The 18269-nt window shown below is 35.2% G+C and overlaps 1 protein-coding gene across 1 annotated transcript in view; it reads right to left on the reverse strand.

Moving 5' to 3' along the window:
- LOC147074808 (cysteine dioxygenase type 1) overlaps window positions 1-11641 on the reverse strand; it is a 57926-nt gene extending 46285 nt beyond the window's left edge. Inside the window, exon 1 of the mRNA XM_085942969.1 lies at window positions 11449-11641. The gene's annotated coding sequence lies outside the window, so the exon portion shown is untranslated. The remainder of the gene's footprint in view (window positions 1-11448) is intronic.
- Between the last annotated feature and the right edge of the window lie 6628 nt (window positions 11642-18269).

Genomic DNA, 18269 nt, shown 5'->3' on the forward strand with positions numbered 1-18269 from the left:
CAGCAAATGCTTTCGTGGTCATGATCCTCAACCATGAGTGCACGACCAAGAAGAGAAGCAAATGCCAATGATTAAAAATATAACCATACATCACCAAAATTATAAGTAATTAATTTTAGTTATTTAAGTGTGTTTGCGTATAGACCCCTTTTCTAGGAACGGCCCATACCCGGTCTTAATCGGGCGTATCACGGGACCCTACGTTTGGCTGTAAAGCATCATTTTTTTATGACTGGGAATTTCTCAGGAGCAGTTACCCAAGACCGAGGTCGCCATGTTTGCCATGAAAATGTGCTTTGACTGAATTTACATGACTATAAAATAAGACACTGTATAATAAAATTGGATGAAACGTTAGTAACCAAGATTCTGTTACATTTTGGATAACTTGTTATATGTATTAACTTTAGAAAAAATTAGTGCCTTTTTTAGCCACAATTAACTGATAATAATATGTTTTCATTAATAACTGAAGGCGTCCCTGGAAAAGGGATAATATGCAGTGAGCTTTGGAATGAGTTTACTGATTTTACTCTAATGCAAAGTGCCGAGGGAGAGAAAAGGCACAGAGAATAAAATTAACCAAAAGAAAATGAATTTAAAATATTATATACAGGTAACAAAAAATGAAGCTAATCATACGGACAGCAAAAATTATGTGAAGAGATGAGATAAGACGCCGCAAATTTTCTAAAAGCAAAATAATTGGCCTATGTGGCGACCAGGTCGGACGGCCCGATGGGCCCAACAGCTAGTTGGACCGACTTGAGCGTCTCTTCCTTCTCGGAGCACATTTTCGAGCATTCCCAGAGGATGTGGTTTGCATCCTGTTTTTCTACGCCGCATGGTCATGTCAGTCGGTTAGCAAGTTCAAACTCAAAGATCTTGGCAACCCACCATGGCCTGTCAAAAATTGACTGGTGTAGTGGCCAGGAGTCAACATGGTTATCTCCAATCACCATTTTATATTAGGGAAAAACAAATAAGTGTACCGGCCCTTGGTCGTTTCATCCCACTTTCGCTGCCAAATACCCTATGTTATAACTTGTGACATGAAGTCACCCGACGAAATGACGTAATTGTGACGTAAGCTCAATACACGCATCGAGGCGAGCCGCTCAATGCACACGGCTAACCATAGATTATATTATTCTGAAACACCTATTTGTGTATGGGGACAATGAATAACGCCAGTATTAGAGTAGCGTTAATCTCTCGAATGCTATTGACTCACTCCGGTAGTACGTCACAATGATGTCATATGACGTCATGTCGCCGGGCGACTTCAACTCGCAAGTTACAACATAAGGCCCCAGGTCTTCGACGCCGCATCCAATTAAATAGAACAGCTCACGATAACTGTGATACGGTCGAAAGATATTAAAGAAAACCACTTTATTGACATTTTTAAATTGGAGTCCCGTAAGCATTACCCGACCTATTAATCGATAATCGGTTTGAAGCTATATACATAATATGTGAATACATTTTAATATTATTACCACGTTTCGAAAAGTGAACTGTAAATAATATCAACTATAACTGTCGTATGCGGGCACTAGTTAATCATTTTGTTTATTTTATTTAACAGACAAAATTTCGGATATGAGTCTGCTAATAGTTACATCCGTAATTGTTAGAAACTATAACGGGAATTCCCAACGGGGTTCATTGAGCGGCTCTCGTGGTGCAGTGCGTAAGGCGCTGGCCTTCCACCCGAGAGTTCTGGGTTCGATCCCGGTGAGGACACAATATTTATGTGTTTTTCTCAATGCCTGGGTGTTTGTGATTGTGATGATGTGAAAATTACTAACAACCACCTTGTACGAAAAAGCAAGGACATTATTAATTAATAATATATTATTAATAATAATAATTCTTAAAAAAAAAACCGGTTCATTGAGAATTCGCAAAAGCTTATGAGAAACAGTACAATTTTCTTCTTTCTTTCTTCGGCCATGTTTGCACTTTAGCTGGAGCATATCAGTAGTGAAGGGTGGAAGTATGTTGTTAAGATCTGCCATAAATAGTGCACATTAAACTTTGTAAGTCATACGTGTTTGTTTTTATTGAACTAAGAATACAATTTTACAGACAGTGTTGATTAGTTTTTAAAAATAAATTAAGTTAATTAATCCCTGCCTAAACTAAACCATAATACTTTTGGTATACTTTGGGCGATACGACAGAATTGTGCACACTTTTCATTCATACTTATTAGTTTTAGTTGGATTAAGAATACATATTACACATATTGTTGAATCATTTTTTTAAATTCATTAAGCCCTGTCTAAACTAAACTATAATAGATAAAAATATTATTCTATTTATAAAATATCCAAAGTTATGTATGATTTAATTGCATAATTTTAGATATTTTATAGATAGACGAGTATTTTTTAACTATTATCTATTATGGCTTGGTTTTCGCATGGTTTAATTGAATTTTAAAAACTAACCAACATCATCTGTAAATAATTGTAGTCTTATGTCAATGAAAATAAATACATATGACTGACAAAGTTTAGTGTGCACTATTTATGACAGATCTACAAAGCCTACCTCCACCCTTTGCCACTGGAGCATAATATGATCACCATACGGCATATAAAAAATCACGTAGGTTTTTCTGACAAAAACTATTGAAATATAAAGAATAGAATTTTGTAGCAATAAGGAATGTAGGGATAAAGTTGATCCCAAGTATTTTATTTGCTCGCTTGTTAATTTTGAACAATGTATAAATATTTTAAAACTCGTGTATCTGATATGGATAGATAGATATTCATTTTTTCTAACAGATTTTGCAGTGATATTCCGTGAAAATAGACAAGCCACGCGTTGCCACTATTGGCAACATTTTAAGGAAAAAAGAGTTTTAATAAAACGCAAAGCCACAATATAGCGATGTTCTCAAATAAATTTAATTCGTAAAGTTGTATAAGGAATTATTGAACTTTTAAAATAATTGATAAGATAAGTACCTATAGATAATTTAAAATGATAAGGAAGAACACGAATTGTACGTTATTGAGTTGCGGTTTGACTCAGCCAATGACATTAATATGGACGAAGCATCTGGAAAAAAAAAATGACGCTCACTTTTTTTGTCGGGTCTGCCGAATGGCATAATCTGTTCTAACGCCATTACAATAAAGGTGATATTGCTATAAATTCCCGAAACTTTTTGTCGGGTCTGCCGAATGGTTCGGTTCGAACAGGTTCGCTCAAACGAACATTGATACTAGAAACACTGTTCTAACGCCGTTACAATAAAGGTGATAATGCTATAAATTCCCGATGCGTGATATCGCATAATGGGTATTGCGTGACGTCTACCTATGCACGTGCGAATGTCACTATGGGCGAATTTACTTGCTAGCTACTGTACTGAGTGCGTCGTCCATTAATAATGTCATTGGACTCAGCCAATAAAGGTTAAATATTATTAACTTTGTGTCCGGAAATTTGTACGTATGCAGTTCGCCTTATCACATTTCACCGTGAAATATTGTATCGGAAATATATGGTCTTATATTAAATTTGGGCCGTATAGTACTAAGATAAAATTCATGTCTTGATAAAACACTGTTCTTGTCGGTTTACAGGAAGCCAGTGGCAAACAATTTTTTTAAATAGCCGATATACTGGATTATTTGTTAGGTTAGGTTAGGTTTTCATTCTTGAATTCATGATTTTTGTCAAAATCGTCTATGAAAATATTGAATTAATGTTCATATTGAATCTAATAAAATTGGAGACCGTATACTATACGGTCATCTCTTTCCGATAGAAGCCTCACGGTGAACTGTGCTACGGTGAAATGTTTTACGTACAATTTACATGTGACCTATTAACTTTGGGAGCGGGAACACGCAGATTTCAAAATGATTCAATTTGGCCGACCAGGTAGCTTTTCTGACTTGGTATTATCGATAGATAGGTAGAAGCCTTACCAAGAATTGCGTTTCTGGTCTAATGAGTATTAATTTTTGGGGAAGGTAGGTATGTATTTTTATTACAACGTTTTTCTTAGCTCGTATTCTTATCTGTCCGGTGGTTCTTTCGGTACAAATCTTGCAATCGATTTTTAACTAACTTCCCGACTAGCTAGACATTTAGAATATATCATAACACGATGCCAATGCATTTTTTAAATACTTTTAGCAATCTTTAAGTAGAATTGAATTCATTTTCAGTTAATTCTGTTTTGTATGGAAAGTTATTTCGACACCATTATTGGTTGCTAGGGGAGGGGTCTGGGGTACTATGGAAATCAATATGACATGTCAAAATGACATTTCAGTATTATTTCTATCAAGTACAATTTTTTTTTTGATCGTTTAAGCTAGTCAAGTCAAGTTTAGATTCAACAGAAAATTTAAAAACGTTGTATATAAAAAGTTCTTTTTATCTTGTAATTATTTTTAAATATTGTACAATTCTATGGCTCGTAACAGTAACGTTTTGTCTGCAGACTGTAAAAAAATAACTTTAATCAATTGATACCTATATAAAACGCTATCCGTAATTTTGTTCATTATTTAATACATCAAAATGGAAATAAAATATTATAACACAGTTATTTTTAATTAACGTAAAGTTAATGGATATAATTACCATCAAATGGAATTACGCTGTCTGGTTTTATGATTATATACTTTTAATATTATAGCGAAACGGTTTTACAGGTGGTTTATTTATTACCTCATATCATATTATCATTAATTTACTACGATTCCCAAAAATAGTTAATATTATAAAAATCTACATTCCAATGTATGGATTTACTATTAGGTAGTAGAGTTATAAAATTTTAAGACATTTTAAGTCCCGCATACTATCTCGCCAAACTAAAAGCACTCTTTACAAGACACTTGTAAAGCCAGTGCTCACCTACACATCGGAAACCTGGACACTAACTCTGCGAAATGAACGAGCCCTGAACATCTTTGAAAGAAAAATTCTCCGCCGTATATATGGACCGATCAGGGACGGCACCAATTGGGGGAGAAGATATAATGCTGAGCTCTACGGGCTGTACGAAGATTGCAGCGCAGTTCAATCAATTAAGATTGGGAGACTGCGATGGCTAGATCATGTGCACCATATGAATGACAATGAACCGGCAAAGAGAGTGATGTCCAGCAATCCAGTAGGGCGTAGAAGAAGAGGCAGGCCAATGATTCGCTGGTTGGATGGAGCTGCCAGTGACTGCAGTATTGTGGGGGTACCGAATTGTAAAGCGGCCACAATGGATAGGGACAGGTGGAGGGAGCTGTTGGAGGAGGCCAATACCCACACCGGGTTGTCGCGCCCCTGATGATGATGATGAGAGTTATAAAATCTCAAATATGTAAGTCATTAGGCGAAAAGGTGATCACAAAATATATATTATACAATGTTCATCACTAATTAATTATTATGAGTGTGTTTAAATTAATATAATCCAGTAGGCTGTTTTACCCCATGTTTCTCTACCAGTGGTGCCCAACCCGTAGCTCGTGAGCAACGTGTTGCTCGCGTACCGTTTTAATGTGGCTCGCGTTGCTATTGCTAAGTTTTATTACACAGTTGCTATTGGAAAAAGGTGCAACATTTTACAACGGTTCATAATAAAATATGGTACTGAATATCCTATTAACAGCCAGTGACGTCCCCTGGGGGTAGGCAGATTGAGGGTCGCTTGGGGGCGGCAGTTACTGGAAGGGCGGGAAATCGAGGAGAACCATTTGGTATAATATACAGAAATAGCTAAGTAGGTACCTAAACTTAATTACGAAAATATCTTTCAATTCAAAAAATCAGCTCACTGGTTGGACACAAAATGTATTAATTAACATAAAAGGTTTAACAGGACTTTAATTATTTTGTCGGGTTCGCAATGTCTAGTTTACTTCCGTTGCCTTTCGACGTGCTCGGTGACCATAAACGAGACGTACAGATTTTCAAATAATTACAGTCTGGCTTATTAACCAGTGCGCACGGAAATTGTATTTATCGTCAGAACTAAAGATGCACCCTCCTCTTCTAACAGAGAGCATCTAACCTACCACTCCTGGTAAACGATATTAGTCTGTATCGAAGGTTGTTCCGTCATTATATCGATTAACGATTTAGTAATGCATAAACCTTTGCGATCTCAGGCTAAAAATATCATTACAAATGTTGCCAAGTTTTGTGAAGAAGAAAAGCGACACAGATCACCCTTAATTCCTCAAGACAGAGTAAATTAATGTATCGCAAAAATGCATGAGAAGCCACTATATTTCCAACGTCAATAATCCCCACTTTTGGGGATAAATTTAACTTTCTATGTTTTAGTGATACCTACCTATATACTATTTTGTTGGTTATTTATTAAATTGGAGTCATGAAAGGATGATTAAAAATACTGTATAAAAAATGGGGTGGCATTTTCATACTGCCTAGGGGCGGCATTTTGTCTAGGGACGTCGGTTTAAGAAAATCTAAAGTGAAAGAATCGAAAGCCACATTAGTTGCCCAACAATCTAAATTTACTAAGTCTGTAACTAAATCAAGAGCTGCTACAATTGATTCATTTCAGATTGCACATATACTTGCAATGCACAAAAAACCCTTTGACGACATATTAATTATTAATAAGTTTTGTTTGTACTGTATTGTTTTTAATTTGTAGTAGATTAGAAGTAGCAATAAACAGTAGTAGTGTAATAGTATTGTTTATATACATATTGTGCTGATTTTTTCAAAAAAAGGTCATCGTCATATGCGTGGCTCGCCTAAAATTTTTAAATTCTTAATTTGCTCAAGATATACTAAAGGTTGGGCACCACTGCTCTACACTAGTCATAGATTTTGAAAACTGCACTAAGGGTTGTGCCGACTATTATCATTATTCATGTATTTTTTTTTGTGGTAGTAGAAAATATATTCAAAACCCTTCTATTGATATAAAAACCAACTGTAACTTGAAATTTAACAATGAATTACGTATAAAAGGGGTGGCTAGGTACTTTTATTTGGGTTTTTAAGATTATTTTAGCCGCCGAAAACCGCAGGTTAAAAAAAATACACATATTAATTATAATATATTCTTTTCAACACTATAACAGGACATGAAACCTAATGACATTAGTGTAGTTAGTAATTTAAGTGAAACAATCGCAAATACTCAATACTTTGAGAAAATCACATAAATATATTGTGACCTTGAGCCCCTGGATAAAAGGCAAACTTTTTACGCACTGGACTACGAGAGACAGGAGAAACATAGATTTTAGATCAGAGCTTCCACGTGTTGACCGTATCCGATCCTAATAAGATCATATTATGGGGCTCCACAGAGTGGAGGTTTTTTATTAACAGATTTTGTTTTACGAGAAATGGATGTTAGCCACTTGCTCAACCTATTAGGGCCATACTCTGACTTGTACACAAATTGAAAAATAATATGTGTACTTGCCAGACCCAGGATTCGAACACGGCAACCACGGAGTTATAGGCCGACGCTTAAGCCGCGCGGCCATCGTGGGTACCGCATTCTTATGTGCAAAACGTGTTCGGAAAAACGTAGACAGCTGAATCAAAGAGCGGTCGCAGGCTTCCTCTCCAAGCTGTCTCCAATGATACTTGATATTATGTAATATACTATTATGACTGTAGTCTGAATAATAATATTTTTTAATTATTGAAATGTGCGACGTAAATAATGATTGGTAATTTACGTTATTTGAGAGTATTTCATTTAATGAAACCATACTAGATATAATAATATATTATAATATGACGTAGTGGCGAAGGGTGGAGGTAGGCTGTTAAGATCCAATATAAATAATACATACTAAACTTTGTCAATGAAACGTATTTGTTTTCACTGAACGAAGACTACAATTATTCACAGATGGTGTTGGTTAGTTTTTAAAATTCATTTTATTATACCCTGCGAAAACCAAGCCATAATAGATAATAGTCAAAAAATACTCGTCTATCTATAAAATATCTATAATTATGACAATAAATCAAATATAATAAATATGGATATTTTATAGATAAGCATAATAATATTTTTATATAATATTACGGCTTGGTTTAAGCAGGGCTTAATAAATTAAAAAAAAAACTGACCAACATTTGTAATATATATCCTTTATTCAACGAAAACCAAAAAGTATGAATGAAAAGGTGTGCATACTTTTGTCGGATCGCCCAAAGCATACCAAAACTATTATGGTTTGGTTTTAGTAGGGTTTAATTGATTTTTTAAATTGACCTACTCCATCTGTAAATTGTAGTCTTAGTTCAATAAAAACAAATACGTATGACTGACAAAATTTAATGTACACTATTTATGTCAAATCTAATAGCCTACTTCCACCCTTCGCCACTGAATGACGCCAGTTTGAATAATAACAAAATTTTATGAGTGCGCGACGTAAATGATTGGTAATTTATAATTATTACATACATATTCATAATAATGTATCTGCCCAAGTGTTATGAACAGTTTGTTCGGTGTTATATGATTATAGAGTATACTGAGATTGGTACTTTATAATATATGATCTGCACAGCTTGTCTATAATAAAAAATAATGACTCAAATAAAGATTATCATTAAATTTATTTTGTATCGCACACGGGCAGCTGCGCTCCTAGCGGCGGCCCTGCGCGAGATAATAGCTTTTCAAAGTTTACACGACGCGCCATAACTTATCGAGTGTTTTAACAAACCGCAAAACACACATTGGCATTTCATCTCCCGACAACAATTATTATTCCAGGATGTGGTCAGCCCTTTTGGGAATCCAATGGAGCTATTCATTTGTTACGTAAGGCGTGGCTAGACGTAATCACGAATCGCAGGATGTATTAACTGTGGTAAAAATTTCAGGGACGGTTTGGACATGGGGGATATTACGTAAAGGAAGTGAGTGGTCGCACGTAGGTAGTAATGGTGTTATTATACATTTATTAAATTGGTATGTAAGTACCTATATAGAATTTTAAATGAACTATTTTTTTATTAAACGAACAAGGCACAAGATTTGAGAATGAAACATTCTATATACTGAATATACATAATTTGAAAACATCTCATGCATATGCACACTATAATAATCGTTTTGTAGAAAAAATAGGACACCAGTTCAACGCAATTCGATAAGCATTTCATGTAACAACTACTAGCTAAAATCGTCGTAATTCTGTAAGATGCTTGTAGCTTGATTGGAAAAGCATATTGGCGCGAATCCAGCAGGTACAGGTTCAAGTCCCGTCGGGTGACTTTTATTTTTTTTACAAAATGATATTTTATAGCGTGTATATGCATGAGATGTTGTCAAATTATGTACTTAAGTATATACAGATTTTTTTTTTGTTTTTTCATGTCGTGTTGTGAAGGGATTGAATTTGTATTTTTGTAAAGTTCACTAAAAGTGTAAATAAGTCAATTTGAATTTGTATTATTGTGGTATTCATTTTTGAATAATTAGTCCATTGACATGTTCAATACCCACAGTACTGTTTTTTTGCTGTGTACTTACTCAACTTGTATTTTATTAAATAAATGTTAAAATACAATTTATTTTGAACATACATAATTTTGTTATAACCAATAAAAAAATCATTTTTTAAAAAAGTAGGACACCCCGCAGGAATCGAACCTGCAGCTCCCGGGTTTCGCGCCCATGCACATAAACCACTATGCTAAAGGGTCCATACTTAATTGCGACAAATTTTAACTAATGGCTCTTAACACCATCGGCTTTTGTATTTTAAATCAAAGTAAGTATTACTTTAATTACTAACCGACGTCATGGATCACTCCAAGATTTTTTGTTGTAACTTACTTGAACTTGCTAATATTTTTTAATTAACTAAGTATTTTTTTTATTCAACGAATAATTCGCAAGATTAAGGGGGGACATGCTCGTCGAAGGTCAAAATTGAGTTTTTATTGTATTTTCAAACCATGATCCTGGACACTCCTTAAACGTTGTAGATAATCTATTTATATAATTTTGAAGCCTTATTATCCTTTATAGTTATTTTAAACATTTGATGACTGCATGAAGTATTTTTGTTACATAAAATAGTATTCTTTTAAACCTCTCGCTCTAATGTTTTAGAATAAAGTCATATTTAAGTACATAACTGTGCAGTGGTGTTAAAATTTTTTACATTTATTAATTTTTAAACGCATTTATAAAACCATTAGTATAATTTATTACGAGATAATTTTTGTAAAATATTCACGATAAAAAATTATTTTGATAATCTCTGTGATCCCAAATTTGACAAGAATTAGGCATTTTATTATTAAAAAAATCGGCAAGATTAACACATTTCAAGACAATTCTAAAGATACTTATTATAAGCTATGTCTTTGACCATTCAGGTGTGATAAACATCTTATGAATAATGATTGCTTTATAATAATTATTGACCTAATAATAAGGTAGTGTTTTTTTGAAATACGCCATTTCTTTTGTCATTCCCCAGTGGTAAAGCTACAACATACGGCCGTAGCCATAAATTGACAAACTATAATTGAAGTAGGGAGTAAAATGATATTGACGCGCGTGTTTAAACATGTACCGTTTAAAAAAAAATAAAAAAAAATTCGGTTAGGTACATGTTCAAACACGCGCGTTAACATAATTTTACTTCCTACTTTAATTATAGTTTGTCATTTTATGGCTACGGCCGCATGTTGTAGCTTAACCACTGGGGAATGACAAAAGAAATGGCGTATTTCAAAAAAACACTACCTTATTCTTAGGTCAATAATTATTATAAAGCAATCATTATTCATAAGATGTTTATCACACTTGAATGGTCAAAGACATAGCTTATAATAAATATCTTTAGAATCATCTTCAAATGTGTTAATCTTGCCGATTTTTTGAATAATAAAATGCCTAATTCTTGTCAAATTTGGGATCACAGAGATTAGCAATATAATTTTTTATCGTGAATATTTTACAAAAATTATCTCGTAATAAATTATGCTAATGGTTTATTAAATGCGTTTAAAAATTAATAAATGTAAAAAATCTTAACACCACTGCACAGTTATGTACCGAAATATGACTATATTCTAAAATATTAGAGCGAGAGGTTTAAAAGAATACTATTTTATGTAACAAAAATACTTTATGCAGTTATCAAATGTTTAAAATAACTATAAAGGATAATAAGGCTTCAAAATTCTATAAATAGATCATCTACAACGTTTAAGGCGTGTCCAGGATCATGGTTTGAAAATACAATAAAAACTCAATTTTGACCTTCGACGAGCATGTCCCCCCTTAAGGAATGTAACATTGTAATTTTATTATTTTTTTGTTTTATAAATTTGTTTTTACGGTACATGCACCGTTTATAAATAAATAAATACATTTCTAATAACTCAAGAGAATCTTCTGTAGTTCATTTTAATGAACAAAAAAGAATGAGAACTTACCAAAATAAATTAGTATCTATAATTCACCAGAACTGCATAAATAAATATAAATATGTACACAATATTTTTCAAAATACACAATTATTACGAAAATGTCTTTTTTCATATATATTATTTATTTCACTTTTAAACGTATACGTACGTAAAAACGTGTTTAAACGACTGCCCCAGAGCACAAACGAATGAATATTGTGACAGAACCGATAATGGGTAAGTAAGTTGCCTTTTAATCTATGTAGTTTATTTTTTTCGCATGGTTCGTGGAGGGGGAAAGTTTGTTCAATGACGGAGTGACGCGTTGATATCTCTTCTTTGTAAACCCTTCAATTATATCTACGATCTCACATTTAAATAATTATTGTTTACAACTTGATGGTATATAAAAAAAACAAAAACTTCTGAACAGGTTTCAGTGGTTTAGTTTTAATAAACTGTCGTCATTTTATGTGCCTACATACTGGTGTGTTGTTTAGGTACAGGTGTTTTAAGCTGTCCAGTTGCAAGATACTTCTACTGATTCACCATGTTTGTTCCTTAGAGCAGCGTTTCTTAACCTTTTCGATCTGCGACCCAAGATAAAATAAATAAAATAGCACGTACTGACAATAATTTATTTTATTTTAATAATACTAAATACAGTTTTTGTAAACAACATTTTGATCCTTTGATTGTGTACCTTGGCTTTGGATAAGCTTTGAGAGTTCATCAAAGTTTAGTGTTATATTAGACAGGCTACATCCTAGGTCTTCTTTTGGCTACAGTCTATTTCGAAATTTGGATTTCATTACAATCAGAGCAGAAAATCCTGATTCGCATGTTGTGATGTATGTTGTTGCAAAAGGCAATAGTACATTCTTTCAGTGCTTCGTTTACAATTATTACACTACGATCGCGTGAAACTTCAACGTTAAACAGTGTTGCCAGAATATTGTTTTGTTGAGAATATTTCGCGACCCACTAAACATACTAATCGACCCAATCTTGGGTCGCGACCCATAGGCTAAGAAACGCTGCCTTAGAGGATCATATTATGGGCCTCCACAGAGAGGAGCTTTGTTTTTATGAGAAACTGATGTTATCCACTTGCTCAACATATTGGGTCCATACTCTGACTCCAAACACAAAAAAAATGTGTATTTCTCAGACCCAGGATTCGAATCTGGGACCCACGACATTGTAAGCCGACGCGTAAACAACTCAGCCATCGTGGGTGTGTGAATTATCCAGATACATATACCTGCAAATAAATAAACATACACATTACAAACATACCTATTAGATTTGTTTTTAAATTGGTAACGAACGGAATTTGAAACTGCTGTGCTTTCCCGTTCAGTAAGTGTTTATATTTTTCAAACAGTGTATACTCAATAACGAATGCTATGTTCTTAAATAATTATATTGTAAGTAAATAATTAGACTGGGACATAAATACCGGGTGCCGCCTGAGAGTGTCACACTTCCAGTGACGCCCCTAGACAAAATGACGCCCCTAGGCAGCGCCAAAATGCCGCCCCATTTTTATATAGTATTTTTATCTTCCTTTCATGACACCAATATCAAAGAAATGTGTTGTGTGGATACATCACTAACAAAATATATGCAGTCCTACAAACTTACCTGAATAACGGTCAAAAATGGAACTACGAACCACCATATTATATTGTATCTACTTATAATTGAAATCTAATTCGCAAACTTCTATATTGTGTCATTGCTGGTCATCAAGAACGTTACGTCCAAGGACAATAGAAGTAAACCAGACATCGCAAACCCGACAAAATAATTACAGTCCTGTTAAACCTTTTATGTTAATAAATACATTTTTTTCCAACCAGTGAGGTAATTTTTTTAATAGTAAGATATTTCCGTGAATACTAAGTTTAGATACCTATTTCTATATATACCTACTTATTCTTCTCGATTTGCCGCCCTTCGAGTAACTGCCGCCCCCAAGCGATGCTCAATCTGCCTACCCCCACGGGACGTCACTGCACACTTCGTACCACAACCTCGAGGGTTCCGTCGCCGTAGCCGGCCCTCCCTCACCTGTTGCGGTGCTACAAAAGCGATCTACGTGCTGCAGGTCTGACATGGTAGAAGGCGTAAGAGTTGTCGATGGACCGAGGTAAGTGTCGCGAACTTGTGCTTGCCCTATGCTCCAATGCTGGAGCGTTACAGGGTGAAAGAAGTAGAAATTATTCGTTGAATAAAAAATAGTTTAATAAAAATAATTTTTAGTTAAGCTGGCACTATAGACACACCATTCAGATCCATGGCCGACTGTACAATCGTCCTTCAGGAATCTCTGTCCCGAGCCACTCTCTCCGGTCGGTCACACTCAGCCTTTCTGCGTCCCTCTTGACGTTATCGCCCATCTAAAGGCAGCCGAGCGCATGCAGGAGTTCCTTCCAGGCATGCACACAAAAAAATAGTTATAGAGAGAGTCCATTTCGAAAAAATCCATGATATTTTTTATTGATTTTTAATGGTTGGAAATGGTGATTAATAAAATTTTGTAAGTGCCATGAGTATTTAACCTTAGAGCCTATATTCTAGCCGCTTTAATCGCTACATATTACACTTCTCCGGGTGCATTCACCATACCCAGACGCTCCGTTATTTGATTCAAGCAATACACAACTGGCACACAAGTATAATTAAGGATCATACCTATGAGTTAGCCGGCTCGCACATCACAACTCGCCTCGTGTGCCTAACCGCCATAAATCAAAGCTTCCGAGAACGGGCAGGCGGTGTTCCTTGATAAAACCTCGCACATCTGCCTAGCGATATCGACATTCGCCGCATCGTGTCTGCTCCGAACGCGGCGACAGTCTGGAGAGAAATGGCCGTTTGTGCAGCTGTGCGCTTGCGCGGAGTCGACTTTTTTTAGATACAACATGCAGGCTATAGGAAATGCGACATGTTGCATCTGCGGATCGTCTCGCGTCGCAGTTGCACCGGCCAATCTGCGAAGCTCCATTTGATAACGTTTGTTTCTTGGTTTACGATGACGTCACATCGACGAATTCGTCGTAAGACGCATGCGGCGAGTTCTGGTGTGCGAGCCCACTTATTGCGAGCTGTCGTATCCACAAATGGTTATCGAACGCGCGTAGCTTAACTTTTTGATAAGCCCGATTAAGACCGGGTATGGTGCGGGGTGGATATGGTTTGGTGGGGCCATTAACTTTGATGTAGAATCTCCATATCCAACTGCTGGGCCCATCGGACCTGGTCGCCACAATTGCCAGTTCTGTTGCATTTAGAAAATTTACGACATCATTTATGGCCTACGTGAATATCTCTTCACTTAGATTGTTCGGAAATTTTGTGTTAACTTTTGTTACTTATTATGATTTTTAATTTTACCTGCAGGTACGTGCTCCTCTCTCTCATGTGTACTCTTAACTTAAAGTCATGTAAATTCAGTCAAACCACATTTGACTTCATGGAGACATCAGCTCCTGAGGCATTCCCAAACGTTAAAAAAAATGCTTCACACACAAACGTATGGTCCTGTAATACGCCCAATTAAGACCGAGTGTGGTTTGGTGGGGTCATTAACTTCAATGTAGAATTTCCATGCTTCAAAATTGTAACCACAGTTTTGTTATAATTAGATAAAATTTGAATTAATGTTATAATCTGTACCATTGAAGTTAATCCCTCCAAACAAAACCGCCCCGCACCACACTCGGTCTTAATCGAGTGTATCACGGGACACTACAGTAGCGATGTGAGGCATCTATTTTTAATGTATGACTGGGAATGTCCTGGGAGCAGATGCCCAAGACTGAGGATGCTACGCTCTAAGTGAGCTCTGACTGAGTTTAAATAATTTACTCTAATGCAAAGTGCCGGGATGAGAAGAGCTTATGGAAATTACAAAAATAAAAATCTGTACCATTGAAATTAGGCGCCCTCCACCGAAATCCGCCCCGCACCATACTCGGTATTAATCGAGCGTATCGCGGGACCCTATAATTGGTGATGTGAAGCATCTGAAACTAGTGTCCTGGGAGAAGATCCCCAAGACTTAGGTTGCTACGCTCAAAGTGAGCTCTGGCTTTATGCTAAGTGCCAGGTCAATTATTATAATATTTTTAGAGGGTTAAAAAACTATTATTTTGAATGTGTTATTATTAAAATATTAATAATATTATCAATCGCCATTATTGCACGCATCCATGTACAATCTCGGGTCAAGACCTTTGAAATGTGCGAACGGAAAAAATATTATTATAGAAGAAAAAACACATAATATAAGTATATAATATGTATACCATATTCCCTTAGTGGTCAATTTTGATTTCATTCCCATAAAATCATCGACTCACGACATTTCTCTGTTTAATGCTGCAATCACATTATGATCACGCCACGTACTGTCACATGCTCGAACTGTGACAAATTTAGTCTATGGTTTCGTCATTCCGCAGAATATTTTGAATGATCACTATCAATAGAAATTCAATTATGGAAAATGCCAACTCTAATTTATTAGTATTTCGAATTATTATAATATATTATTATGTATGGTAATTTCAATTAATTTTAACAGTCTCTACGTGTCTCTACGTGTATGTTAAAATTACTTGCAATACATATTGCATCCATTGATAATATTTTGAACAGAACCAAACCAGCAGACCATACATAGATAAACATAGAAAATCCAGAGAGAGAATGAAAACAAAGAACACGCGTTTTGACGTCAGTCGAAAATGTATAGGCGTGCAAAACATAATAGAAAAACGTTCATTGAGTCATGCGGCTGGCGATGTAGCGCGATACGCGTGAGGTGACCTCATTGTTGTTCTGGCCATGTAGGCAGGTTTTGCTAACTAAAGGTTCAAAATGTGCTACGGGATGGGAGCATCAGTAATTTTAAATAGCAAGAAAAACGACATTACACGTTTTTCTCATGTAACGTTAGCTTACTGTAACAGCACGTAACGTGATGATAATGTATTCGAACCTTTAACTTAAGAGTCCATGTTTCACATGCACACGTAAGCATTGGTAGCACACATTGGTTGAACACTTAAGACATAATGGGAGGTCACTTTTGAAGATACTATTCAGGCACCCAAATGCATTTCATGCCAGTGTGGTTCTGCAGAACCAAAATATAATCATATTATTATAATGTTACCAATCCAAAAATATTTATTTTTATTAGAAATGAATTATGTTTTATTTCAGAATAATCGTGCCTATAAAATAATATGTAGGTAAATTGAGGCTGTTTTATCAAAATGGAGCATAAATCAAATCGATATGCGACAATATAATATAAATTCAATCTGATAAGTTAGGTTCAACGTAGGTACATAGCGAAGCCCTAGTTAGGGTGCAGAACTACAGTTTTAATAAACGTGCAAAAAAATTTAAATGTGACAATTGAGTACCTACTCAAATCCACTGGTTTATGAAATGAGAAACGGAAACATCATGAAACTCAGAAATAATGGGAACTGAAATACCTAACGGGTACGGAGTAACAGGCAACTGATCTCCAGTGCGGAAGAATACGGAATAAACGTAAACATAGTCAAGAATACGTCATACGTCGAATACTGAGAACTGCTCTCTGTTTATGCATTGGTGCTCGTTTAATATTGATGTATTACACACTATTGCACGTCTATAATGCGTGGTTCATTTTCGTATAACACACACATTCAAAACCCTGCGTCAAAATGTAGTGTATTGAATATAGCCTATCGGAATTATATTTATTAATCTGTTCTGTGGAAAACATACAAATTATTTAGGTGATTGAAGGATGCCATTGTCAGACACTTGCTCAACCTATGTTGTGTGTAGGTATATATAAATAGCAATATACTGAGGCCAGTGGTGATGGTTGACTTTTGGAAAGAGGTAGACTTTGGATATCAGAGAAAAAGAACACACTTGTCAGTTATACTTAAATAAAATAAGAAGATAATACGATATATTATACGATAATAGGTACACACTAATGATAACGACATGCTAATTCGATGAACTTTTTATACACATAAAAAATTAATAGAAAAAATATTTTTTTTATTTTTAAAAACAATCTATATCCATTAATAATATGTGATTAAATACCATAGATTTTTTCTGCTGCAGTCATGGACAATAATATTACATGCAAAGATTTTAGACTTACGCATCAGAGCCTATCGTTTTGCATACATTGTGATAGACATACTGAAGTCATGTGACATAAAGTCCATACAAAAAAATCAGCATTCTCGGCGAATAATCCGATATACAACGCGCTGTGGCATTTTTGAACCTTTCACAGATGGTGCTGTAATCTGTATTTAATTATAATACATTCCTACATATACGACAGATGTCGTTGGCAAATTAAATTATTTTTACAGAACATAAGGTGATTATTTAAATACTCGTACGTTAATATGCAATTAAAAATTATTTTTCTTAAGAAGGTAGGCATTAAAATTTAAATAATCGCCTAGTATGTCTTTGCCACTGACGGAGGCAGACGCGCACACAAGGGGGGTGTTTCCGGGTTTAGAACCCCCAGGGCCGGAGAATATAAAACTCATTTCGATAAATGGCATATCACTGAGGATCGTGGACCCGGATGACTTCTCAACGACTTGACTAGACTAATAGGCATGAACCAATCAAATCAGACGTCAACATGATCGAATTGGTAGCTGGTTGACTGACGATTGCTCACGATTATCGGCGTGAGTCGTAGAGTCTGCTCTTGTAATTAGAGCATTGGCTATAAAATCTACATAATATTATGCGTGTCCGGAAATGTGTACGTATGCAGTTCGCCGTAT

This window comes from Rhyacophila brunnea, unplaced genomic scaffold (genome assembly GCF_057557595.1).
Source record: "Rhyacophila brunnea isolate RB1 unplaced genomic scaffold, BYU_Rbru_1.0 scaffold_15, whole genome shotgun sequence".
Taxonomy (NCBI): Eukaryota; Metazoa; Arthropoda; class Insecta; order Trichoptera; family Rhyacophilidae; genus Rhyacophila; species Rhyacophila brunnea.